The sequence below is a fragment of the Lissotriton helveticus genome, chromosome 7, assembly GCF_964261635.1.
Source record: "Lissotriton helveticus chromosome 7, aLisHel1.1, whole genome shotgun sequence".
Taxonomy (NCBI): domain Eukaryota; kingdom Metazoa; phylum Chordata; class Amphibia; order Caudata; family Salamandridae; genus Lissotriton; species Lissotriton helveticus.
In genome coordinates, this window is record NC_136068.1 from 1792397087 (window position 1) to 1792424329 (window position 27243).

Consider the following 27243-nt stretch of genomic DNA (forward strand, 5'->3'; position numbering starts at 1 on the left):
TGTAACTTTTATACATTAATGTGACAGTAGAAGTTAACATAAAATGTGTCCTTTAGTAAGGTTAATAAATTAGAATGGGTATGTGTCAACTAATATTTATACATTTATGTGTGTAACAAGAATTATTTACATGCAAGTGCATACAGAATGACATCTTCACAGTTCTTTACAATGTATACATGTCTTAAGAAGCTGCATTTATTGAGTGAGTAAAAATGTGCTCACATTGTGTAACCACATGTACTGTTAGAGTTGACTAGAGGGAGCCTTGAGATACCAGTTCAGGCATGCTCACATTTAAATTTAACAAGTAATTCATATTTAACCCCCAATGTTGACTTAATTTGCTTGTATTTTGCCTCCAGTGCAGGTATGGACAAAGTCTCTTTAGTTAGCATAGAAGGGTTTTGTTTTCATTAGATAACAAGGTATGAGAAGGTGAAGTTGGCAAGGAGATGCTCAGTAACAAACAAGGAGGTGGGTTCTCATGGGAGAGGAGAGGAATGACCAAGAATGAACAAAGTTTCAACTTATTAATGTGGGAAAGATCTGCAAGTATCCAGTTGTGCCAGCACAATGGAAATTCACTAGCAAGGATCATGTGAGACTATCTACCCTGAGTGCAATTGATATCTTATGCTGAACGTAGAGAGGGACAGAGGAGTCATCTTAGGATTTCACGGAGAGGAGATATATGCTTCTGTTTTTGTGACTTTATGCTACCTGACCCATTGCTAGAGTGCCTTCTACTGTAGACCCCGACAGCAGACACCTGTCTGATTTCACATTTACCAAATGTTTCTTAGCTTAGGGTTGTCCTTTTTAAGTTAATGTAAGGAGAGATAGCTTGCTCATGCTTACTTCGGAAAATCATCTGGTGCAATTTAATACTAAATTATTTTCCTGGTCATCTGTATCATCATCATAGGTTTAGGTGTCTGCTTCGTATTAAGCAGGGTAAATCGGTTCTGGAGATTTGGACTTACCTTGGTCTTTCTGTAATTCTATATGATTATGCTGAAATTGGTGTATATTGAATTGCTTCAAAATATATAATGAAACCGTATTAAACTCATATTAGGTTGCTGAGTGGGTTATTGTGTAACCACATTGGTTGCACTGTAATTAGATGTTAACAAGTGATATTTTGTCCATTGCCGCTCATGCAGCAATAAAGGTCACCAATCTGGAGATAAATGTTTGAGTGGGCCCGAGCTACCTCTGCTGGTAGTATTGTCAGATGTTAGCTCTTGAAATGAAGGGAAATAGAATCTAACCTAGAATAGTATAGTTCCCAACTCCAGTGGCCCTAGTGCAGTATCTAAGATCGAGATGTGGAGAATAGATGGAGTTACAATGTTGTGCGTTGAAATATTGACGATGGAGGAGTGAGTATCAGTAGGGATGTGTGTATGAGTATTATGCTTAGCTTGCAGTTCAATTTTGATTATGGGATGTCTGGCGGAGATGTTGTGAGAGTCGTGTGAATGTGGTATTAAGTTGTTGAAGTTGCAGATGCTGCTGAAGTTGTTATCAGGTTTGATGTGACTTCAGATTCCGGGATTATATACTAATGGTGTCTGCTAGGTTTTGTGTGGTGTGTCCTGAGACGGCGTTGACTGCACAATTGAGATAGGGAACTTGTGTATGTATCTGTGCCCAAGGAGGAGCGTGAGTCCTTCGATCTGTTGTGTTTGCTCTTGAACATGAGAGGGAAAGCGCACACAGGAGGTGCCAAAGTGACTAACAGTGATGGTCCTGAGTGGGATTGTTTGAAAGGGAAGACTATGGAGGGAGATTGCAAGGGGAGTCAGTTCTGTGAATCAATGCCATTGTGTCCGTAGTAGCTGATTTTCGATTCTACATACATGAAGTATTGCTGCCACTCTGTGGGGTTACGCCTATATTTTGTGTATGTGCAGTGTCCTGTAGTTGTAAATGTTCTGCGTAGTACTGTCTTAAGTTCTGCAAGCCATATGTGTGTGTACATTGTGGTTGGCTCGATGTCCACGTCATGGCCAGTCTGAGTGCCAAGTCCATACATTTATTCATATTTTTTCTCCCGGAGGTACACTTGGTGATTTCCAACAGGAAGTGCATCCCTTGTGTATCACTGATGTCTCGGTGAATTCTGAGAGTGTGGTTTTCACCTCGTTCCAATATGCTTTTATATTTAGGCAGTCCCACATCATGTGCAGGAACGTGGCTCTGGTGCCCAGGCAGTGGAGACAGATGTTGCGGGGGCCCTTGTACATCCGTGCTAGTCTGTGTGTGGTTAAGTAGGTATGGTGTAAGTAGTTAAATTGTGTGAATTTGCTTTGAGCGCTGATTGTTATTCATTTTGGGTATGATAAGCCCTGCGCCCATTGTTTATCGATTAATGTGGTCTCGAGTGCGGTATCCCAATAGTCCCTGAAGGGGGCCATAAGAGTTGCGGTGTCCAATTTGAATGAGTTATATAGCATAGTATTTGCTCTCCTACTCTTGCTATGCGTTAGGAGCATTTGAAGTATGTTTTCGGCTTAGCTTGTCTAGTACCCCACGTCTGGGATAACCGTTGTGTTAGTGATAATAGAAACGATAAAGGGGATATTCCATAATCATTTACAAGTGTCTAAAATTCACAGAGAGTGGAGTCGATGAATAGATCCCCCAGGTCATGAGTCCTGCGGTATGCCACTCTGCCATTTCAGAGCTTCGGATGTCCCTTTTTGAGTTGGGGAGTACCCCTATTGGTAGGTCGGAGGCCAGCTGACTCATCCTTAACAACAGTATAGTTCTGCGCACACTCTGAAAGAATTTTCACAGAACATACGGTTGAGGTTGTTTATAAATACTACTCCCAGCTATTATATCATTTCCAGAATGACCCAAGCACAGGACAGTATCTCTTTTACGACTGACTTCATAAATTGTCTTTTTAATAACCATTATTAAAGCTTGTTTTGGTAAAGAGCCTACGCTACTATGCCCAATGGCAAGTAAAAGTACAGCTTTCACATGATTCCTAAAAAACAACGCTTTTCCCCTTCAGGCTTGCAAATATTTCCTGTCTTATCGCTGCCCGTAAAGTGTTTTTAGCGCTGTTCAATAAGGCATTACTCCATTTCAAACATGCATCCATTGCGAACACATAGGTCAAGAGGAGCCCGAATTCAAGCCTGATGGCCTCTATGGGAGCTGCTCTATTCAAATTACAGATCTGGTGCCAAACACGTCCCTCAACCTTCTCAAAATAAACCCACTGCTGGTCGTTCACTAGTTCTCAAGAGTAACTCAATACTGGTAGGATTTTAACTTTATATGCATGATAAAACGTGTACAAAGTGTCTTTGTCCGCAACATTTGTAGAATCTACCAATTGCGCATGCCTGAAATATTGCCTTACTTCAGCATTGTCTAGTACATCAATAGGGAAACCCACTATTCCCCTAGGTACTGGGTATAATCAATAACAACACATAAGTGATCCTTGAGGAATCATTCAACTTTGATTAATTTTTTAGAGTTGTCACACAAGTGAACACAATTTCACAGAACTCAAAAAGTTTTCATCAATAAATAGTTGTTTTTATATTAGAATGAATCTATTGTCACATTCAATACATTTGCTCAAGAGAACATAGAACAATATTCCTAAATCATATCATGTATGGCAACCAAATAACTACTGTCTAATTTCCTATAGCACATACAGTAGTGTGTGACACCTTTTGTTCCGAAGTATGAACAGTATAACGTATCAGCCATATATTGCAATCAATTGTACAAATGACCTGTGCACACGTAATTTTCATTAACAGTAATAATACTGAGCGTATTGCATATCAATAACAATAGTCGAGTTGACGTTTTCTTTCCGTCTGGTTTATTTGTATATCAGGTGCCCAGCCAACACGTGTTTCGTCAGGGTGTAACCCACAACTTCTTCAGGGCTATAAGATGTATAATAGCAACATGTTACAACATTGTACCAATACCATATAGTTACATACAATGGCAGAATGATGAACTGTGACTCTGTGTGCAACTTTCCCCGTGGTGACATGCCAACAATTCTAAAACGGTGAGTCTGCCAAAGGAGGTGATGGCATGCATCCTCCATGTCTCTTTTAATACCTCACATTAAGCATATTACAGTACGGTGGTAATGTTGAGTGCTTTAAATCAAAAGAGCATGTTTGCGGCTCCGGAGGGGCCCCCCCAGGGCTGAGAGGCGCCCGCACACTCATTGAGCTTGAAAAGGGTGCCCCGGCGGCTGCTCGCTCGATAATTGCTGTCGCTCCACCAAGAGGGGACCGGCCATCTTGATCGCGGCCTGTGGAAGGCCTAACATCCACGGCCTCGTGTGAATGGGAGGCCGTCGGGGGGAGCAGCACCCTGGCGACAGTGGAGCTCGGCGCCGATATAGGCAGCGGGTGATGAACGCGCAAAGAGTGGACTCGTCGGCAGGAGCGGACTGAGCTGCACAGCCGGCGCCTACCAGAGAAGTGCCCGGGATACCGCAGACCACTGGCAGCGTCCTAAGAAGGCGAGGTGCGCGGAGAGGCCCAGGAGTCGCCATTCCAGAGGGCGGTCGTCCACGTGGGTAGGAGTCGGCAATATCGGACGGCGAAGCACACTGTAGTGCCGGCGCCCTGATACGGGGGCTTGACATCGGAGGCTACGGGGACCCTCCCGAACCCAGCGGGTGGCCGAGTACAGGCTGGATATCATGGATCGGACGCGAATCGGAGCGGTCTGGACGAGCATCTGTGGAGGTACTCAGACTGTGTGGACATTGCGGGGACCCTACCCAGAAACCCCCCCCTCGCGCCCTAGCCCCCTGCGCGTCAGAATAGTGGGGAACCTGGGCCACGGTGGGGCGACAACGAGCGAAGAAGCCTCTCCTTGCTCTGAGGTCTGGTGTTTGGCGGCCCAGCTCTCGGATGGACGGAAGAATTGGGGAAGTCCCGGAGTGAATGAGGCAGCCGCACAACAGATTGGAAGGTGGGATCACTGACATAATATCGAGGGACATAATATCGACTAGCAAAAATATCGGCGAAAAAATATCGACAGACAGAATATCGACTTTGTATCTACAAACAGGTAAGTACAAAAATATCGAGTAAAAAATATCGTTTACAAAAATATAGTTTATAAAAATATCAACTTTATTAAAAACAATCTTAAATTAAATTAATATAAAAAAATATTACTAAAATATACTTAAAAATACTTACATTTCCTTATAATAATGAAATAATTAATTAAAGTTAAATAAAAATGTTTACAATCATATTTGTTAAAACATATATATATATAGTAACATAATATAATAAAAAAATATCCAATATTATTACCGTAGGATAGCAGAAGTGTAAAAATTACTATTCCCACTCCAGAGAGTGCAACAGTAGGTAAGGCGTTGGATAGCGTAGAGGTAAAAATTACTATTCCCACTCCAGAGAGTGCAACAGTAGGGAAAGCGTTGGATAGCGTAGGGGTAAAAATTACTATTCCCACTCCAGAGAGTGCAACAGTAGAGAAAGGGGTTGTTTAGCGTAGGGGTAAAAATTAATATTCCCACTCCAGAGAGTGCAACAGTAGGGAAAGCGTTGGATAGCGTAGGGGTAAAAATTACTATTCCCACTCCAAAGAGTGCAACAGTAGGGAAAACGTTGGATAGCGTAGCGCTAAAAATTACTATTCCCACTCCAGAAAGTGCAACAGTAGGTAAGGCGTTAGATACCGTTGAGTTAAAATTACTATTCCCATTCCAGAGAGTGCAACAGTAGGGAAAGCGTTGGATAGCGTAGGGGTAAAAATTACTATTCCCACTCCAGAGAGTGCAACAGTAGGGAAAGCGTTGGATAGTGTAGGGGTAAAAATTACTACTCCGACTTCAGTGAGTGCAACAGTAGGGAAAGTAGATACTTCATATATTATTTAAAAAATGTATATATATTAATATCTATAAAGAAATTAATTAAAAGTAATTACCAATGTAATATAATATAATAATTAATTAATTACTAATACTAATTTAAATTAATCATTACAATTAGTTATCTATTAATACAAAATAATTATAAATTAACAATTAATTAATTAGTAATTAAAAAGTTACTTAACAATTAAATTCTAATAAACACCAAATAAAATTAACATATGTAATTAGTTATAATTAAATTACTTCTCACCCTATTCACCCATAAACCCACAACTCACTACAGAAAATAAATTAGTAAAATTAACGTAATTATCAATTAATGAATTTAATAAAATTAATTGTCAATTAAAATGTAATTAATTGCCAAATAACAATTATTTAACAATTAATTATAAATAAATATCAATGCATACATTAACATATTTAATTAATTATAATTAAATTACTGCCCACCCTTTACCCCTATAAACCCTCAACCCGCTACAGAAAATAAATTAGTTAAATTAACATAATTATCAATTAATCAATTAAATAAAACTAATTGGCAATTAACATTTAATTAATTACAAAATAAAAATTAATTAACAATTAATTATAAACAAATATCAATAAATACATTTACATATTTAATTAATTATAATTAAATTACTTCCCACCCTATTCCCCTATAAACCCAGAACCCGCTACAGAATTAAATTACGCAAAATGTAAATAACATTAAATTCGTTAATTAAATTACATTATAACATAAATAAACACTTTTAACATAGAATACACTATAAAAAATTTGATATTATTACATTTTCGATATTTTTATTAACCTATATTATGTACTACGATATTTTGACTGTATATTTTAAAATTCGATATTACATTACTTACCTTCAAAACGATATTTTTGATGTCTATATTCTGTCCATTCGATATTTTGTCCAGCCTATATTTTGGACTCGATATTATGTCCATTCGATATTTTGGCTGTTTGCCATAACCAACCTCCTGGAAGCACCAGGCTTGGGGTCTCTAGCCTCTGAATAAAGGAGCCCATCATCCCAATACACTTTATGGGTACCTTGAGCATTCCCAGCAGCCTCAGCAGCAGCCTGCTGTCTGAGGGGTTCAAGAGAAGGACAAGTTAACGGAGCCTGCCCCAGGTCTGCCCTTGTCCCAAGAAACTCAACCTGATCAGGTTCAAGCTCTTCTAGGATAGTTCCCTTTTGGATCACAGAATCATCCTCCTGGAAGGGCTGATCCTCAACCTGGGGCAAGGGGGAAGGCACTGCCTTAACTCTCTTGCTCTTTCTCTTAGGTTGTGCCTAGTCTATAGTTTCAAGATCCAGCACAGGTTCAGGTAAGCACTTTTTGGCCTGTGACCTGGTCACAGCAGGGACATGTGCTGAAATACCTAGCATCTCTGCATGACTCCTATACTCCACTTCTGACCATACTGAGTTTTCTAGATCATTGCCCAAAAGACATTCAACTGGGAGGTCTGCACTTATCACACCTCTTTTGAGGCCAGTTACCCCTCCCCAGGAGAAATTAAAAATTGCCACACTATGTGTAGCAGTGACATTGCTAGCATTGGTCACTAGGTAATTATCACCCAGTACAATCTGACCAGGGTTCACAAAGTTAGGTGTCACCATAGTGACACTGGCACATGTGTCCCTGTAAGCTTGTGCCACTTTATCATTTATCAAAGGTGTCTGTCTGTTCTTGCCCAAAGTATTGGGACTCACAGTAGTGGACATAGCCATGTCCACATCACAGATCAGAACAGCCTGAGTAGGAATCCTGACTAGGCCTGAATCCACCTCAGTACCCATGGTTAACCCCACTATAGCCTTGGTTTGGGAACTACCACTTCTGACTGTACTAGGGGGTGCAGTTGCCTTAGGGGCTGCAGTGGTACGGGCTGTACCTTTCTTGGTGCACTCACTAAACCAGTGAGAGGTAGATTTACAGTAATTACACCAAGGTTTTCTTGGGCCATCATTCTTCTTTTTCTTTGCATTTTGGGACCCCCCTCCTTAGAAGTATTTTGGTATTTTTGTTTCTGATCGCCACCATTCTGGTCTGTCTTTTTCTGGTCACCACCTTGGTTCTGGGGTCTCTGCTTAACCCTGGTTCCAGAGCCTTAGTGGCACAATCAACAAAGTCAGTCCAGTCCCGAGTCTGAGCCTTTTGGGTATCTCTGAACATTAACCTGTACTGTTCAGTGGTTAAGCTAAACCCATCAATCAGAGCACTCTTCAGGACAGGGTAGTTGTTAGCATCCTCACGACTAACAGTGAGGAGCTTGTCTCTTCCTTTTTCTGAAAAGGAGAGCCATAAGATTGCAGCCCACTTACTCTGGGAGACCTGCTGTACCATGCAGGCCCTCTCCAAAGCAGTTATCCACTTGTGGATGTCATCCTCATCTTTGTAGGGGGGCACAATCTTCCTCAGGTTTCTAGTATCATAGGACCTGTCTCTATCCTTGGGGATATTGCTGCCACCAGTGGAATCTAATCCACTTAACCTTTGCACCCTTGCTAAAGCAAGTTTAGCTTGGGCAGGGCTGTTTCCTCTTTCTCTGAAGTTGGACAGCTTTCATCCTAGCCTCATGTTCTCTCCTCTGAGGGGAAGTCATTCCTCTCTGAGAACCCCTTGAGGCATTAGAGAGGAGAGACTCTCTAGAAAGAGATCTCTCCCTTCTATTGCCAGGATTAAGTCTACTTTTAGGCCTGGAAAGGTGCAACCCTTCTCCATTCCCAAGTAAACTTAGGCTAGCCTAGCTAAGCCTTCTGACCTGGTACTGGCTATCATCTCCCTCCTCAGAATCATCTTCCTCATCTGCATCCTCATCTACTTTTGGGGCTAAGGAGTCATCTTCTGTGGTGGGACCTCCTTCACCTGTGTTGAATGAGGGGCCTGGTTTGGAGGCCTTCTCAAGATCAGCTGCCTCTAGGACTTCTATCAGGTGTTGGGTGGTAGGGTTGGAACCCTGTTTCAACTTTCTTGAGGTACACAATGACCTCATTTCTCGGAAGCTGAGCATTTCATATCTGGAAGGGTGCCCTGGGAGGGTCACTTTCCACAGGTAGAGAACTGGCTGGTTCACCTGTGCCAGACATGACTAGTAAGGTGTGGTGTGTGCACCTACCTACACTGAGTGTTTACCTACTAGAACCTCTCTAGGAGTTGTAGTGAGGGTGTGCTAAGCCCTTTGTTTTACAACAACTAAGTTCAGTAGAACTTATGTATTTTAAGCTTTGTTGTATGTACCTATGGTACCTAATGTGATCTTTCAAATGATATCTCAAAGATTACAATTGGTATAACAACAGCAAGCTCAAATCCCAACCGCTACACACCAATGTGAGAAGTTGGCCTGGTATATGATGTTCACTATTCTAGTGAGCACCTTGCACCAGTCCAAACGACCCTTATGGTGATTGGTTGTAAAGTCAACCTCATAGACCAGCTATCCTAGTGGTAGCATGGACAAAAGCAGTCTTAGGCTAAACTCAAGAGGGCATGTGAAGACAGCTGTTTTACCATATGCACACCTTTTAATACCAAATGAAAGGACACCACACAGGTTATATATTCAAAATATATATGTATTTATTTCTAAATAGATCCCCTTAACTCTTTATGAGCACAGGAGCACAAGCGTATAACAAGGAACTTAATATAACATACAATAAGTTGCAAAATATGGATAGGCCTTGGTGACCGTTAAAACCATATACTAAAATAGTGGTACAAGAACCACGTCACGAACAATGGTAAGGCCTAGGGCCTTGGGAATCACTGGGCCTACACTGGACTAACAGCTGTTAGGAGGCAGGAGGCCCACAGGATGCGGGTGCAGTGTCTAAATGCACACGCGTGCACCAATAGAAGTCAATGGGTGCGTAAAGTTAGAAAGTTAAAGAGTTAGGAGTCTTCCTACTGGACTAGAACTAAACCACTTGAAACTAGGATACTAGGAGAGTAACACTACAGAGGAGCACCGCAGTACTCGCGTTACCTCACCCACAGGATACGGGTGCATAGGTGTCAAAATGCGTCGGGTTTCGTCATGGAGTTCTATGGAGCCTTGGAGAAAAGATGCTGCAGGCGACGAGGAGAGAAGAGTCCGGTTGGATCCAAGGGTGGATCAAGGATGAAGAGTACCTGAAAGCAGAGGGGACAGAGTCTAAGTCACTAGCCGGTGACCAGGAAGGAACCAGGAAGGAACCAGGCGATGTCGGGCGCAATCAGGTGGTCGTCGCGAAGTTTGTCTCTGCAGTCACGTGGACCAGGAGGTATTGACGACAACTAGGAGCTGGATACGGACTGTCCCTCAACGGCTCTCGCTATCGGCGGTGTCGGATCTTAATTTGGAGTCAACAGGCCTTGGCAAATGCAACCCACGTAGGAATCGAGGATGGCTTCTTACTCAGGCCAGCAAGGACTGAGGGGCTTCTCCTTCGCAGGGAAGCAAGGGCCAGTCTGGAGCAACAAGACCAGCAGTGTAGATTGTAGATTTCGTTGTCACAGAGGCCACTAGCCAACGGGCAAGTGACTGAACAGATGCATCGAGCAAGAAAATGCAAAATGGCCCCACGCAGCACTCGGTGAGTGTGGAGAGGTGACCTTCGATGCAAAGGATGCTCGGGACTGGGGCTTCTCAATCCCCAATGCACAGCTTCGAGGGTGCCTCAGGAGCTGCACAGAAAGCACTTTGCTGGTTTTCCAAGATGGCCGGTCCCACATCTCTAGTCGCCTCCACGGGTCTCAGCTTTGCTGTGGATCGGGCTGTTGGATGTCTGGAAGTCTGGGTCTTGTCTGTCTCTGTCGTTTGAGCTCTGGCGGGAGCAACGACAAAGCAAACTGTTGAGCACTTGATGGTGCCTGCTTGCACAGGGTGGTCACTCCTTGACCACAAGGGAGATTCTTCAGTCTTCTACGTCGAGTAGGATGTCGAAGTGTCCAGAGTTCTGTTTCAAAGTTTCAGTCAGGATAATCTAAAGTCTAAGGACACAGCTCCTACCTTTATTCCAAATCAAGGGGCTGGATTACCTGCTAGGTCCCTCCAATGGGTGGGACCCAGGAAGGGGGTGGTTACACCCATTTCCTCTTGTCCAGTTTCTCGCCAGAGCTGGGGCTGGAGTGCCCCAGCACCGGTTTGAACTGGACTATGCATGGGACACCTTGCGTGCCCCAGGCAGTGTCTCGTTTCATTCAGCCCTCCCTGCCCCAATCCACTATCTCCTGTCTGGGGTGGTGCTAGCACCTCCCTGTGACAGGAAACCTATTGTCCAAGCCTCCCTCTTGGGAAGGACTCCCAGCAGCAGGAGGTCAGACTTGTGTCTGTGGCAGCAGTATCCATTTTGTGATGGTGAGGCTCTGGTTAATTTTAACCGGGATTAATGGAAGTAACATGTATTCTCCCTCTAGAAGGGTGGAATGCTACCCCCGTCATCAGAACTGGTGAGGGGGTAGTATTCCAAAACGTATGATACCTTACACGACATGTTTTGATGAAGCCAAACCAAAGATAGCATTTAACCGCATGGTTCATAATGCACTTAAGTGTATATGATATGGCAATATCCTGGAACAGCTATTAGGACATAGTTCCGAAAGCTGCAGACAGGCTCTGCTCATGCCAGAGCACCATCTCACATAAAACCAAGCACTCTGCCTCCAGGATTGGTAAGGCCTGCCTTCGGAGTGGCCTATAGGTGTATATGTGTCCAGATTTAAGGTTAGACATAGGAATACCATATCGATTACACAACCTTGCCCCAGCTGAGTGATCAGCCAGTTGTGTCAGTTTGGATGGCCAGCCAGGGGTGGCAAAAGAGATGCTGCAGCCCCTGGTAGGCCTTGGATGCACCTATGCCCTGGCTACCTATAGTAAAAATAAATGTAAAATGTAAATGTCGGAATTTGTAAAGCGCACAACTACCTCCACCGGAGGTGTCCCGGCGCTGTCCGTATTTCCTGGGAAATGTCCACTCCTGGGCACCCCCCAGGTGCAGCCAGGCATCCCAGCGCTTTTGGGGCCGTTGTGGAGACTAAGCAAGCTATTGCCCAGAGTTGCAGCGTGGGACCCATGATCAGAACAGGCACTGAGGCGAGAATATCCAGTCAGGGGAATGAATGAGCCGGAGAACCACCGAGGCGGGAATCGAACCCTGGTCCCTGGCCAGAGCTCTGCATTAAGGTCTGCCTGCTCTAACCATTGAGCCACACTTCTCCGCACTATAGTACACTGTACAGGGGCTCATAAGGTGACCCAATCCCAACTGGTAATGTACCTATAGTACATGGTGTTGAATTTAGAGAACGAACAGCAGGGCTGTGGGTCTCATTAGCAGGCCCACAGCCACATTAAGTCGAAAACCAGTGAAGCAAAAAGCAAAAAATGGGGTGACCATGGGAGAGCAGACCCTACTCTCCTACAACCATAAGAAAGCAGACCCTACTCTCCTACAAAAACCATGACAAATATTAAAATCCCCTCCTGCATAGAACCTGCAGTTAGTGTTTACAAAGTTACATAATATCATAAGTGTCACATGTGCCTGTTTGTTAATTAGTAATGCAGATGATTGAGAATGGTGTCACTTCCCTCTACAGCTGCTGGATTGGGAACTGCTTTGTCAACAAAACCTATGAGGAGCATGGTTCTGCAGTTGACATCAGGGGGGATCACAAAGGGACACAACGCTGTAGCTGGAGCTGGTGAGTTTGCTTGTGCATGTACATCTCTCTTTCACCCCTCAGTGCAATGTTGTGCGCTGTCACTTGTAGGGGTACCCAAACCAGGTCACATGTGCATCAACTGTTGATGCAAAGTACAGTAGAACCAACCCTTGTGTTGCACCACAACTTATACTAGGTCAATTACATATCCTGTTGCAACCTCTGTGTTCCAGGTGATGATCGACCTTTCACCAGTGTTGGGTGACGGGCAATCAAAGGGGACAATCCACTGCTCCTCCAGGAAGTAATGTCAGCTGCAAGTACTGCGCAAGAGGAGGAGGAAGGACCTGAGGAAGATGAAGGATTGGACGATGATGGTGACTATCTGTTCATCCTCTCAGAGGATGAAGATTTCGATTCCATGGACGGAAATGTTCCCCATCACCCACATTTTGCAAGGCCTTACACCCTCCCCCCATCAAAGTGCCTCAGCATCCTTCAAAATAAAAGATTGCCTGTCCCCTGCATAGAGCTAATCAGTTACAGCTCACACACAACCCAACACAGACATCATACCATCACATCCGGGACAGACGTGGTGGTTCCCCTACACACTCCCCCATATACAGTGTATCCCAGGCATTCTCTCCGCCATCTGAGGGAAGTACCAACCCCACTGTGGTGTAGGTATCCCCATGGCAACATTCTCCTGTCCACAGGCTTCCATATGCCACTCTCCCCCCTGCTGTTGGACCTGGCGGTCTCATCCAAGGTCTACCCCCGCAGGGAGAGCCTTGCTATGGCCATGGTGCCAGTGGGAGCAGGACTTCTTCAAACAGCAGGCAGATGTGAGACCGGACATTCGTGCCATAGGGGCTACCCTATCAGACATGTCTCAGGCCCTGCAGGACATGCGCCAAATTCCTCAGGTGGGGGACAGACTCACCTGTGTTTTGAATAGGATGGATAGATCTTGGCAAGACATGTCCAAGAATATCAGAGACATGATATCTATCCAAAGGGAAGAGAGTTTAAGACACCATGCCTTGGCCATGAAGATGATGGAGGGCATGATGAAAGTGATCCAAAGTCTCCCTTCAAGGTCAACGCAGGGACGGGAGCCATCACATCAACCTGCAGCACATTACACCCACATACCTGTACCACAAACTGCACAGGACCACAGCAAGGGTACACACCCACCACCGTTCACTTAACAGGCACTCACACCACCTGTACATCAACCACCACCACCTGAACAGGCACTACCAACACCTGCACAAACAGCCCCTGTCGACGCACAAACACCAACTGTAGATACACCATCCATTCCTACACATGAACTTCACCCTGTACAGGCATATGCACAACACCCACCTGCACCTCGGTGATTACCCAGACATGATCCCTCACAGCGATCCTCACCTCCTAAATTGCGAAGTCGCAAGCACGATTCCCATTGATCACATCCACAAAACTTTTTGACAAGTGTGACTATGTGTAAATGAAATGTAATTCTCTTCACAAGTCAAGTCTCTGTTGCGTATCATATCCTGTTAGGCACATATATACCAATTGTGGTGGCCTAGATATGTGAGGAAGTATGTGTGTGTGTGTGACACATGTACAAGTGTAACCCCATCATTGCAACAAGCCATAATGTGCAGAGCAGATGACTCCCAAAATCCATGTCCAAAAGACATTCACAATGAAGTTAAACAAGATAGAGAAAGTATGATACAAAATAAGATTTTATGTAAAAAAAAAGTGTGGGATTTGAAAAACAATAACAGTCCGTTTGGAAGGGGGAAAGGAAACCAAGTGATGTTCTTTTTTTTAACTTTATTTTTAATTTTATAATGTACAAAAAGAAAGACCCCCCCCAAAGGCATCATAAAAACATTTGAACACAGATCGTCAGACTCATTATGGCACATCCCGGACAAGGTCTACATCTTGAGATACATAAGTTCATGAGGGACAGTAAAATAACAAGGAAATGACAAGTGTCATCGGGAGGAGACAGACCAGGTCCAGCTCCGTGCACTGTATGAGCAACCTCTCAGGGGTACCCCTCCCCCTCAAACCCTGATTCTTGCGCTGAATATAATTCACCGCTGGTCCCATCGGAGTTGCTGTGTGATATTTTCCCATCCGTAGCCGACCCTGTCATACACATGGTTCGCCATGCCAGCAAGTCCTCTTGCAATTTCTCATCCCTCCTGGTGTTCTGCATATGTGTTTCCTTCGCGAGGGTCCGTTCCCTCACATCTTTAAGCCATGCGCCTATCTCTGGGGCCCTCTGTCCCATCCATGTGATAGCGACCCTGCGCCTAGCCAGCACTAACATCAGTTGTAATAATTTATATGAAAGTCTCTGTTTCCTCGGCTTAGGGACTAATGCCAGCAGACAATGTAAGGGTGTTAGCTGGATCCGAAGGCCAGTGGTGGCAGTTATATGACCCACAACCCCTGCCCAGAAGCCTCCCACTAACGGGCACTCCCAGGCCAGATGCAGGAATGCCGCCCCCTCCACGCTACATCTGGGGCAGTTGTCTCTTCTATCCTCTGAGTAACGGTTTAACACCTTCAGAGTGAGGTAGGTGCGGTGGAGGAAGTTAAAATGGATGAGCTTGAAGCGCACATTACAGGACACCCGCCGTGTCAAGGTCCTAATGCGCTTCTGCTGCCCCTGGTCCATTGGTGATCCCAGATCCGCCTCCCAGGCCCCCCATGTCGGCGGCACCGGTGGGGTGGAATCCCGCTTCATAGCTGCGTACAGCAAGGATATCAGCCTGCGCCCCCTGCCGCAGGATAGGAGGATATGTAAGGTGTGAGTCATTGGAGGTATTACATTACTTACCTTCAAAACGATATTTTTGATGTCTATATTCTGTCCATTCGATATTTTGTCCAGCCTATATTTTGGACTCGATATTATGTCCATTCGATATTTTTTAGTCGATATTTTGTCTGTTTACCATAACCAACCTCCTGGAAGCACCAGGCTTGGGGTCTCTAGCCTCTGAATAAAGGAGCCCATCATCCCAATACACTTTATGGGTACCTTGAGCATTCCCAGCAGCCTCAGCAGCAGCCTGCTGTCTGAGAGGTTCAAGAGAAGGACAAGTTAACTGAGCCTGCCCCAGGTCTGCCCTTGTCCCAAGAAACTTAACCTGATCAGGTTCAAGCTCTTCTAGGATAGTTCCCTCTTGGATCACAGAATCATCCTCCTGGGAGGGCTGATCCTCAACCTGGGGCAAGGGGGAAGGCACTGCCTTAACTCTCTTGCCCTTTCTCTTACGTTGTGCCTGGTCTATAGTTTCAAGATCCAGCACAGGTTCAGGTAAGCACTTTTTGGCCTGTGACCTGGTCACAGCAAGGACATGTGCTGAAATACCTAGCATCTCTGCATGACTCCTATGCTCCACTTCTGACCATACTGAGTTTTCTAGATCATTGCCCAAAAGACATTCAACTGGGAGGTCTGCACTTACCACACCTCTTTTGAGGCCAGTTACCCCATCCCAGGAGAAATTAACAATTGCCACACTATGTGTAGCAGTGACATTGCTAGGATTGGTCACTAGGTAATTATCACCCAGTACAATCTGACCAGGGTTCACAAAGTTAGGTGTCACCATAGTGACACTGGAACATGTGTCCCTGTAAGCTTGAGCCACTTTATCATTTATCAAAGGTGTCTGTCTGTTCTTGCCCAAAGTATTGGGACTCACAGTAGTGGACATAGCCATGTCCACATCACAGATCAGAACTGCCTGAGTAGGAATCATGACTAGGCCTGGATCCACCTCAGTACCCATGGTTAACCCCACTATAGCCTTGGGTTGGGAACTACCACTGCTGACTGTACTAGGGGGTGCAGTTGCCTTAGGGGCTGCAGTGGTACGGGCTGTACCTTTCTTGGTGCACTCACTAAACCAGTGAGAGGCAGATTTACAGTAATTACACCAAGGTTTTCTTGGGCCATCATTCTTCTTTTTCTTTGCATTTTGGGACCCCCCTCCTTAGAAGTATTTTGGTATTTTTGTTTCTGATCGCCACCCTTCTGGTCTGTCTTTTTCTGGTCACCACCTTGGTTCTGGGGTCTCTGCTTAACCCTGGGTCAAACCCATTTGTCTGACTTCATTCCCAATTCTTGGGGAGAGGTCAGATCTGAGTCAATCAGGTGTTGGTGCAACAACTGGTTCTAACAATTATTAAGGATTTGTTCTCTGATGATCAAATTATACAATCCTGTATAGTCCTTAATTTTACTTCACAGTAACCAACCTTCCAGACCCTTAGTGGCACAATCAACAAAGTCAGTCCAGTCCCAAGTCTGAGCCTTTTGGGTATCTCTAAACATTAACCTGTACTGTTCAGTGGTTAAGCTAAACCCATCAATCAGAGCACTCTTCAGGACAGGGTAGTTGTTAGCATCCTCATGACTAACAGTGAGGAGCTTGTCTCTTCCTTTTTCTGAAACGGAGAGCCATAAGATTGCAGCCCACTTACTCTGGGGGATCTGCTGTACCATGCAGGCCCTCTCCAAAGCAGGTATCCACTTGTGGATGTCATCCCCGTCTTTGTAGGGGGGCACAATCTTCCTCAGGTTTCTAGTATCATAGGACCTGTCTCTATCCTTGGGGATATTGCTCCTACCAGTGGAATCTAATCCACTTAACTTTTGCTCCCTTGCTAAAGCAAGTTTAGCTTGGGCAGGGCTGTTTCGTCTTTCTCTCTCTGAAGTTGGACAGCTTTCATCCTAGCCTCATGTTCTCTCCTCTGAGGGGAAGTCATTCCTCTCTGAGAACCCCTTGAGGCATTAGAGAGGAGAGACTCTCTGGAAAGAGATCTCTCCCTTCTATTGCCTGGACTAAGTCTACTATCAGGCCTGGGAAGGTGCAACCCTTCTCCATTCCCAAGTAAACTTAGGCTAGCCTGGCTAAGCCTTCTGACCTGGTACTGGCTATCATCTCCCTCCTCAGAATCATCTTCCTCATCTGCATCCTCATCTACTTCTGGGGCGAAGGAGTCATCTTCTATGGTGGGACCTCCTTCACCTGTGTTGTCTGAGGGGCCTGGTTTGGAGGCCTTCTCAAGATCAGCTGCTCTAGGACTTCTATCAGGTGTTGGGTGGTAGGGTTGGAACCCTGTTTCAACTTCCTTGAGGTACACAATGACCTCATTTCTCGGAAGCTGAGCATTTCATATCTGGAGGGTGCCGTGGGAGGGTCACTTTCCACAGGTAGAGAACTGGCTGGTTCACCTGTGCCAGACATGACTAGTAAGGTGTGGTGTGTGCACCTACCTACACTGAGTGTTTACCTACTAGAACCTCTCTAGGAGTTGTAGTCAGGGTGTGCTAAGCCCTTTGGTCTACAACAGCTAAGTTCAGTAGAACTTATGTATTTGAAGCTTTGTTGTATGTACCTATGGTACCTAATGTGATCTTTCAAATGATATCTCAAAGATTACAATTGGTAAAACAACAGCAAGCTCAAATCCCAACCGCTACACACCAATGTGAGAAGTTGGCCTGGTATATGATGTTCACTATTCTAGTGAGCACCTTGCACCAGTCCAAACGACCCTTATGGTAATTGGTTGTAAAGTCAACCTCATAGACCAGCTATCCTAGTGGTAGCATGGACAAAAGCAGTCTTAGGCTAAACTCAAGAGGGCATGTGAAGCCAGCTGCTTTACCATATGCACACCTTTTAATACCAAATGAAAGGACACCACACAGGTTATATATTCAAAATATATATGTATTTATTTCTAAATAGATCCCCTTAACTCTTTATGAGCACAGGAGCACAAGCGTATAACAAGTAACTTAATATAACATACAATAAGTTGCACAATATGGATAGGCCCTGGTGACCCTTAAAACCATATACGAAAATAGTGATATAAGAACCACGTCACGAACAATGGTAAGGCCTAGGGCCTTGGGAATCGCTGGGCCTACACTGGACTAACAGCTGTTAGGAGGCAGGAGGCCCACAGGATGCGGGTGCAGTGTCTAAATGCACACCCGTGCACCAATAGAAGTCAATGGGTGCGTAAAGTTAGAAAGTTAAAGAGTTAGGAGTCTTCCTACTGGAAGAGAACTAAACCACTTGAAACTAGGATACTAGGAGAGTAACACTACAGAGGAGCACCGCAGTACTCGCGTTACCTCACCCACAGGATGCGGGTGCATGGGTGTCAAAATGCGTCGGGTTTCGTCGTGGAGTTCTATGGAGCCTTGGAGAAAAGATGCTACAGGCGACGAGGAGAGAAGAGTCCGGTTGGATCCAAGGGTGGATCAAGGATGAAGAGTACCTGAAAGCAGAGGGGACAGAGTCTAAGTCACTAGCCAGTGACCAGGAAGGAACCAGGAAGGAACCAGGCGATGTCGGGCGCAATCAGGTGGTTGTCGTGAAGCTTGTCTCTGCAGCCACGTGGACCAGGAGGTATTGACGACAACTAGGAGCTGGGTACGGACTGTCCCCCAACGGCTCTCGCTGTCGGCGGTGTCGGATCTTAAATTGGAGTCAACAGGCCTTGGCAAATGCAACCCACATAGGAATCGATGATGGCTTCTTACTCAGGCCAGCAAGGACTGAGGGGCTTCTCCTTCGCAGGGAAGCAAGGGCCAGTCTGGAGCAACAAGACCAGCAGTGTAGATTGTAGATTTCGCCATCACAGAGGCCACTAGCCAACAGGCAAGTGACTGGACAGATGCATCGAGCAAGAAAATGCAAAAGGGCGCCACGCAGCACTCGGTGAATGTGGAGAGGTGACCTTCGGTGCAAAGGATGCTCGGGAATTGGGCTTCTCAATCCCCAATGCACAGCTTCGAGGGTGCCTCAGGAGCTGCACAGAAAGCACTTTGCTGGCTTTCCAAGATGGCCGGTCCCACATCTCTCGTCGCCTCCACGGGTCTCAGCTTTGCTGTGGCTGTGGATCGGGGTGTTGGATGTCTGGAAGTCTGGGTCTTGTCTGTCTCTGTTGTTCGAGCTCTGGCGGGAGCAACGACAAAGCAAACTGTTGAGCGCTTGATGGTGCCTGCTTGCACAGGATGGTCACTCCTTGACCACAAGGGAGATTCTTCAGTCTTCTACATCGAGTAGGCTGTCGAAGGGTCCAGAGTTCTGTTTCAAAGTTTCAGTCAGGATAATCTAAAGTCTAAGGACACAGCTCCTACCTTTATTCCAAATCAAGGGGCTGGATTACCTGCTAGGTCCCTCCTATGGGTGGGACCCAGGAAGGGGGTGGTTACACCCATTTCCTCTTGTCCAGTTTCTCGCCAGAGCTAGGGCTGGAGTGCCCCAGCACTGGTTTGAACTGGACTATGCATGGGACACCTTGTGTGCCCCAGGCAGTGTCTCGTTTCATTCAGCACTCCCTGCCCCAATCCACTATCTCCTGTCTGGGGTGGTGCTAGCACCTCCCTGTTACAGGAAACCTATTGTCCAAGCCTCCCTCGTGGGAAGGACTCCCAGCAGCAGGAGGTCAGACTTGTGTCTGTGGCACCAGTATCCATTTTGTGATGCTGAGGCTCTGGTTAATTTTAACTGGGATTAATGGAAGTAACATGTCTTCTCCCTCTAGAAGGGTGGAATGCTACCCCCGTCGCCAGAACTGGCGAGGGGGTAGTATTCCAAAGCGTATGACACCTTACACGACATGTTTTGATAAAGCCAAACCAAAGATAGCATTTAACCGCAAGGTTGATAATGCACTTAAGAGTATATGGTATGACAATATCCTGGAACAGCTATTAGGACATAGTTCCGAAAGCTGCAGACAGGCTCAGCTCATGCCAGAGTACCATCTCACATAAAACTAAGCACTCTGCCTCCAAGATTGGTAAGGCCTGCCTTAGGAGTGGCTTATAGGTGTATATGTGTCCAGATTTAAGGTTAGACATAGGAATACTATATCGATTACACAACCTTGCCCCAGATGAGTGATCAGCCAGTTGTGTCAGTTTGGATGGCCAGCTAGGGGTGGCAAAAGAGATGCTGCAGCCCCTGGTAGGCCTTGGATGCACCTATGCCCTGGCTACCTATAGTACACTGTACAGGGGCTCATAAGGTGACCCAATCCCAACTGGTAATGTACCTATAGTACATGGTGTTGAATTTAGAGAGCGAACAGCAGGGCTGTGGGTCTCATTAGCAGGCCCACAGCCACATTAAGTCGAAAACCAGTGAAGCAAAAAGCAAAAAATGGGGTGACCATGGGAGAGCAGACCCTACTCTCCTACAACCATAGGAAAGCAGACCCTACTCTCCTACAAAAACCATGACACATATTAAAATCCCCTCCTGCATAGAACCTGCAGTTAGTGTTTACAAAGTTACATAATATCATAAGTGTCACATGTGCCTGTTTGTTAATTAGTAATGCAGATGATTGAGAATGGTGTCACTTCCCTCTACAGCTGCTGGATTAGGAACTGCTTCGTCAACAAAACCTATGAGGAGCATGGTTCTGCAGTTGACATCAGGGGGGATCACAAAGGGACACAACGCTGTAGCTGGAGCTGGTGAGTTTGCTTGTGCATGTACATCTCTGTTTCACCCCTCAGTGCACGCTGTCACTTGTAGGGGTACCCAAACCAGGTCACATGTGCGTCACCTGTTGATGCAAAGTACAGTAGAACCAACCCTTGTGTTGCACCACAACTTATACTAGGTCATTTACTTATCCTTTTGCAACCTCTGTGTTCCAGGTGATGATCGACCTTTCACCAGTGTTGGGTGACGGGCAATCAAAGGGGACAATCCACTGCTCATCCAGGAAGTAATGTCAGCTGCAAGTACTGCGCAAGAGGAGGAGGAGGAAGGACCTGAGGAAGATGAAGGATTGGACGATGATGGTGACTATCTGTTCATCCTCTCAAAGGATGAAGATTTCGATTCCATGGACGGAAATGTTCCCCATCACCCACATTTTGCAAGGCCTTACACCCTCCGCCCATCAAAGTGCCTCAGCATCCTCCAAAATAAAAGATTGCCTGTCCCCAGCACAGAGCTAATCAGTTACAGCTCACACACACCCCAACACAGACATCATACCATCACATCTGGGACAGACGTGGTGGTTCCCCTACACACTCCCCCATATACAGTGTATCCCAGGTATTCTCTCTGCCATCTGAGAGAAGTACCAACCCCACTGTGGTGTAGGTATCCCCATGGCACCATTCTCCTGTCCACAGGCTTCCATATGCCACTCTCCCCCCTGCTGTTGGACCTGGCGGTCTCATCCAAGGCCTACCCCCGCAGGGAGAGCCTTGCTATGGCCATGGTGGCCAGTGGGAGCAGGACTTCTTCAAACAGCAGGCAGATGTGAGGCCGGACATTCGTACCATAGGGGCTACCCTATCAGACATGTCTCAGGCCCTGCAGGACATGCGCCAAATCCCTCAGGTGAGGGACAGACTCACCTGTGTTTTGGATAGGATGGATAGATCTTGGCAAGACATGTCCAAGAATATCAGAGACATGATATCTATCCAAAGGGAAGAGAGTTTAAGACACCATGCCTTGGCCATGAAGATGATGGAGGGCATGATGAAATTGATCCAAAGTCTCCCTTCAAGGTCAACGCAGGGACGGGAGCCATCACATCAACCTGCAGCACATTACACCCACATACCTGTACCACAAACTGCACAGGACCACAGCAAGGGTACACACCCACCACCGTTCCCTTAACAGGCACTCACACCACCTGTACATCAACCACCACCACCTGAACAGGCACTACTAACACCTGCACAAACAGCCCCTGTCAACGAACAAACACCAACTGTAGATACACCATCCAATCCTACACATGAACTTCACCCTGTACAGGCATATGCACAACACCCACCTGCACCTCGGTGATTACCCCGACATGATCCCTCACAGCGATCCTCACCTCCTAAATTGCGAAGTCGCAAGCACGATTCCCATTGATCCACAAAACTTTTTGACAAGTGTGACTATGTGTAAAGGAAAATGTATTCTCGTCACAAGTCAAGTCTCTGTTGCGTATCATATCCTGATAGGCACATATATACCAATTGTGGTGGCCTAGATATGTGAGGAAGTATGTGTGAGTGTGACACACATGTACAAGTGTAACCCCATCATTGCAACAAGCCATAATGTGCAGAGCAGATGACTCCCAAAATCCATGTCCATAAGAGATTCACAATGAAGTTAAACAAGATAGAGAAAATATGATTCAAAATAAGATTTTATTTTAAAAAAATTGTGGGATTTGAAAAACAATAACAGTCCGTTTGGAAGGGGGAAAGGAAACCAAGTGATGTTCTTTTTTTTTAACTTTATTTTTAATTTTATAATGTACAAAAAGAAAGACCCCCCCCAAAGGCATCATAAAAACATTTGTACACAGATCGTCAGACTCATTATGGCACATCCCGGACAAGGTCTACATCTTGAGATACATAAGTTCATGAGGGACAGTAAAATAACAAGGAAATGACAAGTGTCATCGGGAGGAGACAGACCAGGTCCAGCTCCGTCCACTGTATGAGCAACCTCTCAGGGGTACCCCTCCCCCTCAAACCCTGATTCTTGCGCTGAAAATAATTCACCGCTGGTCCCATCGGAGTTGCTGTGTGATATTTTCCCATCCGTAGCCGACCCTGTCATACACATGGTTCGCCATGCCAGCAAGTCCTCTTGCAATTTCTCATCCCTCCTGGTGTTCTGCATATGTGTTTCCTCCGCAAGGGTCCATTCCCTCACATCTTTAAGCCATGCGCCTATCTCTGGGGCCCTCTGTCCCATCCATGTGATAGCGACCCTGCGCCTAGCCAGCACTAACATCAGTTGTAATAATTTATATGAAAGTCTCTGTTTCCTCGGCTTAGGGACTAATGCCAGCAGACAACTTCCGGGGCGCAAATCTGCCGGCTGATTCAGTTCGGAATCTGGGGGTGATGTTCAGCTCCGATTTACAACTGGGCACCGCAGTAAACAAGACTGTGGCTACGTGCATGGGTCTACTTGGATCCCTGAGAAAGATCTTACCTTTACTTCCAGCACCGGTTAGACCAGAGGTAGTGCGGAGCATTATCCTCAGTCGTTTGGACTATTGCAACGCACTGCTTCTGGGGGCTCCAACTACCGTGCTCGGGAAACTTCAGCGGATTCAGAACTGTGCCGCTAAGTTAGCGCTCTCACGGCGCCGCTCGGACTCCTCTACTAAGGCACTCAGGGACCTTCACTGGCTCCCAATTTTCCAGCGAGTGAATTTCAAGGCTCTGTGTATTGTTTTTAAGGCTCTGCATCATCAAGGCCCGGCCCCTTTACAAGATGTATTCTCTTGGTATACCCCTGTAAGATCTCTTCGGTCGGCCTCGGCCTTTCTGGTGGTGGTACCCAGGTTTCGGAGGACCAGGATGGGAGGTCGTTCCTTCAGGACGGCTGCGGCGCGACTATGGAACTCCTTACCATTGAGCCTTAGGAGCCTGGAAGCCCTTTCCATCTTTAAAAAGGAGTTAAAAACTCACCTGTTTCCTAGGACAATGTAGTAAGAGTAGAAGTTGGTAATATCTCGCTCTGTGTCAGAAACAGTCGTAGCGCCAGGATGCCCGGTGGGTGACAGTGATAGCGCTTTATAAGAACGCCTATACATACATACATACAATGTAAGGGTGTTAGCTGGATCCGAATGCCAGTGGTGGCAGTTATATGACCCACAACCCCTGCCTAGAAACCTTCCACTAACGGGCACTCCCAGGCTAGATGCAGGAATCCCGCCCCCTCCGCGCTACATCTGGGGCAGTTGTCTCTTCTATCCTCCGAGTAACGGTTTAACACCTTCAGAGTGAGGTCGGTGCGGTGGAGGAAGTTAAAATGGATGAGCTTGAAGCGCACATTACAGGACACCCGCCGTGTCAAGGTCCTAATGCGCTTCTGCTGCCCCTGGTCCATCGGAGATCCCAGATCCGCCTCCCAGGCCGCCCATGTCGGCGGCACCGGTGGGGTGGAATCCCGCTTCATAGCTGCGTACAGCAAGGATATCAGCCTGCGTCCCCTGCCGCAGGATAGGAGGATTTGTAAGGTGTGAGTCATTGGAGGTATTACATTACTTACCTTCAAAACGATATTTTTGATGTCTATATTTTGTCCATTCAATATTTTGTCCATCCTATATTTTGGACTCGATATTATATCCATTCGATATTTTTTAGTCGATAATTTGTCTGTTTACCATAACCAACCTCCTGGAAGCACCAGGCTTGGGGTCTCTAGCCTCTGAATAAAGGAGCCCATCATCCCAATACACTTTATGGGTACCTTGAGCATTCCCAGCAGCCTCAGCAGCAGCCTGCTGTCTGAGGGGTTCAAGAGAAGGACAAGTTAACTTAGCCTGCCCCAGGTCTGCCCTTGTCCCAAGAAACTCAACCTGATCAGGTTCAAGCTCTTCTAGGATAGTACCCTCTTGGATCACAGTATCATCCTCCTGGGAGGGCTGATCCTCAACCTGGGGCAAGGGGGAAGGCACAGCCTTAACTCTCTTGCTCTTTCTCTTAGGTTGTGCCTGGTCTATAGTGTCAAGATCCAGCACAGGTTCAGGTAAGCACTTTTTGGCCTGTGACCTGGTCACAGCAAGGACATGTGCTGAAATACCTAGCATCTCTGCATGACTCCTATACTCCACTTCTGACCATACTGAGTTTTCTAGATCATTGCCGAAAAGACATTCAACTGGGAGGTCTGCACTTACCACACCTCTTTTGAGGCCAGTTACCCCTCCCCAGGAGAAATTAACAATTGCCACACTATGTGTAGCAGTGACATTGCTAGCATTGGTCACTAGGTAATTATCACCCAGTACAATCTGACCAGGGTTCACAAAGTTAGGTGTCACCATAGTGACACTGGCACATGTGTCCCTATAAGCTTGAGCCACTTTATCATTTATCAAAGGTGTCTGTCTGTTCTTGCCCAAAGTATTGGGACTCACAGTAGTGGACATAGCCATATCCACATCACAGATCAGAACAGCCTGAGTAGGAATCCTGACTAGGCCTGGATCCACCTCAGTACCCATGGTTAACCCCACTATAGCCTTGGGTTGGGAACTATCACTGCTGACTGTACTAAGGGGTGCAGTTGCCTTAGGGGCTGCAGTGGTACGGGCTGTACCTTTCTTGGTGCACTCACTAAACCAGTGAGAGGCAGATTTACAGTAATTACAGCAAGGTGTTCTTGGGCCATCATTCTTCTTTTTATTTGCATTTTGGGACCCCCCCTCCTTAGAAGTATTTTGGTCTTTTTGTTTCTGATCGCCACCCTTCTGGTCTGTCTTTTTCTGGTCACCACCTTGGTTCTGGGGTCTCTGCTTAACACTGGTTCTGACCCATTTGTCTGACTTAATTCCCAATTCTTGGGGAGAGGTCAGATCTGAGTCAATCAGGTGTTGGTGTGTCATGATCGCCCTGACCCTCGGGCGACAGCCGGATGACAGCCAGAGAACGGGGGGGTTCCGAGACACGGAGCGGCGCCGCGCCGAACTACAACTACCAGCATGCTTAGACGGGAGGCAGCGCGGAACGAACACGCCTACTTAAGCAGGCAGAAGAGAGGACGCAGCGTCGGATATTCGAACAGTTGTCGGCGTCGTAGGAATCCATTCCCCTTGTGTCCATAGCTAAAAAGACCAAAGGACGCCGAGACCAGATAGAGCGGACACTCTCTGGTTTACATTGTTACCGGCTTGAACCCAGTATCAGTGACGCCCACCGAGGAAGTGGTTGTGATCCAGCGCTCTCACCAAAATTTTGCACAAATAACACTATCTATTACCACCAAACTTACACTACAACACTAGGCCCATATCAACAATAGAGCGACTGAATCATGAGGCGATAAGATCTAAATATGTTGTTTAAAACTATCCACAATAATCAAGACCAGCTTGTCATTTTAGAAAGTTTATTTAAACACATCTAGGAAAACACAGGTTTTTGAATTTTATTTAGCAAGCATTAGAAAATGTCATAAAGAGAGGTTTATTCAGAATTAATAAAAAGAGCATAAATCAAGAATTATTATTCATTAGCAGGAATAAGTAAAATTAGGCATTTCCAAAATCCTAACTATCTCTCTGTCTCTACCCTCATCACCTAGAAATAAAGTAATTAATAAAAACTGCTTTCCTCACGTGTGTAGTCCATCAGCATAACACGTCCTCCAGAATTTCTCGAGCGTAAGCCAACTATCTGTTCTCTGAAGCCATTCTTATACCCTAAATTAAGCTGAGCTAACTATTTTTCACATTCCAACAGACGAAAATTCTAGTTCTCCATTGGCTGAGCCACCTCGTGCCACAGTAAACTGTGACACCTCCTTCTCACATGCCCGGGCAAATTCACTAGTTCATTGTTCATGTAGAAGTCTTGGCAGCATTTCCTCAGGCTGCTACAATTTGTATCGAAAGGATTCAAGTAATGCATTTTCTGTCACGTCTCTTCCTTTCAACCTTGAGCTTGTCCGCTCCCAAACTCCCGTGGCACGTTAGCAAATTTCTCCACAGAATCATCTTTTTAGCAGTTCATTCCAAAACCTTTCAAAATAAAAGCTCAGAGGCTT

The 27243-nt window shown here is 45.9% G+C and overlaps 1 long non-coding RNA gene across 2 annotated transcripts in view; it reads left to right on the forward strand.

Annotated features, from left to right (window-relative positions):
- LOC144767719 (uncharacterized) overlaps window positions 1-27243 on the forward strand; it is a 108013-nt gene that overhangs the window by 66795 nt on the left and 13975 nt on the right. The window contains exons 1-5 of one of the 2 annotated variants that reach the window (XR_013598323.1): window positions 3180-3285; window positions 12557-12661; window positions 12856-12999; window positions 21063-21167; window positions 21354-21500. This is a non-coding gene — a long non-coding RNA (uncharacterized LOC144767719). Of the gene's footprint in view, window positions 1-3179; window positions 3286-12556; window positions 12662-12855; window positions 13000-21062; window positions 21168-21353; window positions 21501-27243 lie in introns of those variants that run through there. The other variant, XR_013598322.1, reaches the window with a different exon arrangement.